This window comes from Eschrichtius robustus, chromosome 6 (genome assembly GCF_028021215.1).
Source record: "Eschrichtius robustus isolate mEscRob2 chromosome 6, mEscRob2.pri, whole genome shotgun sequence".
Taxonomy (NCBI): Eukaryota; Metazoa; Chordata; class Mammalia; order Artiodactyla; family Eschrichtiidae; genus Eschrichtius; species Eschrichtius robustus.
In genome coordinates, this window is record NC_090829.1 from 86,160,285 (window position 1) to 86,163,083 (window position 2,799).

A 2,799-nucleotide genomic window follows, 5' to 3' on the forward strand; every position below is an offset into this window, starting at 1 on the left:
CTCCCTACAGGCTGCGGAAATTAGATGTTAACACTTGCTAGTAATGGTATATATATATATGTGTGCATATAAACATGACATATGTAAACATACACACATACATATATAAACATAATATTGGCAAAATCTCCAGCATCTAGAGCCCCCCACCCATAAATCACAATACAAACTGATGGAGGAAGGTAGACTTAATGAATGCAACTCATTTCAAGAAGTATGTGAGGAGAAAAACCGTCTCCTTAACCATAGACAATCAGATGCTCTCAAACTGAATGAGATGAGCAGATTCAAAAACATGATATGAACAACTCTTAAAGTAACTTGAGTTGAGAGCTGTCTTCAGTTATTGAAATGGCTGCCAGTATGGGAGAAGGAAGAGAACAACCCTAGGGCCATCCCAAGGAGAGAACAAAGACTAATGGGTTGAAGTCACAGAAAACACAGTAAAAGTAAAAAAGATATTTCCAACAAAATTTGTCCAACAGTGAAATAAGCTCTTTCTAAGGGTGATAGAAATTCCTCAACACTGGAGAATTTCAAAGAGGCTGTGATAAGATAATATAGATGTTGGACTAGAGTTTTTCTACGTTCAATGCTAATTATTTATCATTCTTATACTAGAGAAGAGATTCAAATTTGCCAAAGAGTCTCTTCTTAGAGTTATCAGGCAATAGCCAAGAGTAAATTGCCCTGAAAGAGAGAAGTAAGAGCACAGAGGAGCCTCACAATGGGCCAGCAGGGAGAGATGTTTAGACTCTACTGGCTGAACCAGTGGTCCCATTAGGAGCTTGTCTGGCGATCCCAGGCAAGGTATCTTGAGAGGCTACCTTGAGCCCAAAGTGAGCTTCTGTCAGTATCCAAAGAGTACAGTCTGATGATCTGAAAAACAGCCACAGGAGACTCTAGACAGTATAAAGGCCCATCCCCAGTCTGGGATTCAAAATAAAGATAGAGTTGCAACCAGGGGTAGTCATGCTAATAAGAAACTTAAGCAGTGGTTCTTAACTGTTTCAGGATCCCATACCCCTTTGAGAGTCTATGAAAGTTATGGACCCTCTCTGAAGAAAAATGTACATTGGCACAAATATACACCATCACGCTTATAATTTCAAAGGCTTCTTTGAACCCCCTACAGTTCATTCAAGAACTACAGCTTCAAAATACCAGGCACCATCAGTATATGATGATGGATTAGTTTTCTTGTACGAGTCAGTCTTCCCAAAGTCTGAACAACTCTGATAAATAAACATTGTGGTTTCAATCCAGCAAGGTCTAAAGTAGGAAGAAATCATAACCTATTTATCTTTCTTCCTGGTACCTTTCCACTCACAGAGGCTAGAGAAATAGGTAAAGATACCTCAATAGATAGCTCTTCTGTGCCCCTAGAGGAGAGGAGAGTGTAGGCCGTACCTGAACCATCCAAAGGTCAATACACAAAAATATTTTCAGGGTACTATTCACAACCACAGAGAAGTTGACTATCCCCACTCCCCAATTTAGCTCTTCCTATAAGCTCGATTTATAAGCTGGATTTATAAGTATTCCTATAAGCTAATACTTTCCAGAGAAAGTATTCACTTATCTTCTTTTAAAATGTCTTCTCCTGGCATGTAAACCAATTTGAGGTTCTTACCAAAGAGCAGTAAACATGGGGTGTTCGTTGTCTATTGATGCAAAACAAATTACCTCAAAATTTAACAGATTAAAATAGGATTTATTATCTCACATGTATTGTGGGTCAAGAATCTGGGCACAGCTTAGCTAGATGCCTGTATCTCAAGGTCTCTCACAAGGGTACATTCAAGGTGCTGACTAGGACTGCAGTCTCATCTGAAGGCTTGACTGAGGGAAGACCCACTTCTAAGCTCCCTACATAGTTGTTGGCAGAATTCAGTTCTCCACAGTCTTCTAGACTGGAGGTCTCACCTCCTCACTGGCTGTTGAATAGAGGCCTGCTTCGCTTCCTTGCCATTTGTGTCTCTCCACCACATAGCTCCCAACATGGCAACTAGCTTACTTCAGAGCAAACAAGCAAGCGAATGAAAGAGAGCAGGCAAGATTGAAGTCATAGTTTTTTTGGAATATAATCTCAGAAGTGGCATCTCATCTCTTTTGCTGTATTCTATTCATTAGAAATGAGTCATTAATTAAGTTTTTGTTTTTTACATGCCTTTATAATATAGGCCAACATTCTTCTTCATGAAGGTAAAATAGAACTTATTGACATATTCTTCTGGAGTTTGTCTCACTAAATAAAAATGTTTGAAATTAAAAAAAAAAAAAATCACCTCCTCGGAGAGGACTTACCTGACCACCTAAAAAAAAAAAAAAAAAAAACAGAAATGAGTCATTAACATCAGCCCACACTCAAGGTGAGGGGGATTATACAAGGGCATGAATATCAGGAAGGGGCATCATGGAGATCCATCTTAGAGACTGCCTACCACACATGGGTTCAAATTCTGGCCCTGTATTGTAGGACCACAAGCAAGTAACCCAGCCTCTCTCAGCCTTGGTTTTCTCCTCTGTGAAGTTAGGGTAATAATGCCTAATTTGCAGGGTTGTGATGAAGATTAAAGATAATGAATGTAACTCCTACAACTCAAAAACAAAACACAACAACTCAATTAAAAATGGGCAAAGCACTTGAATGAGTATGTCTCCAAAGATATACAATGGCCAATAAGTACATTTAAAAATGCTCAACATCATTAGTCTTTGGGGAAACGCAAATCAAAACCAAAATTAGATACCATTTCACACCTACTAAGATGACTATTATTTTTAAAAAATGAAATA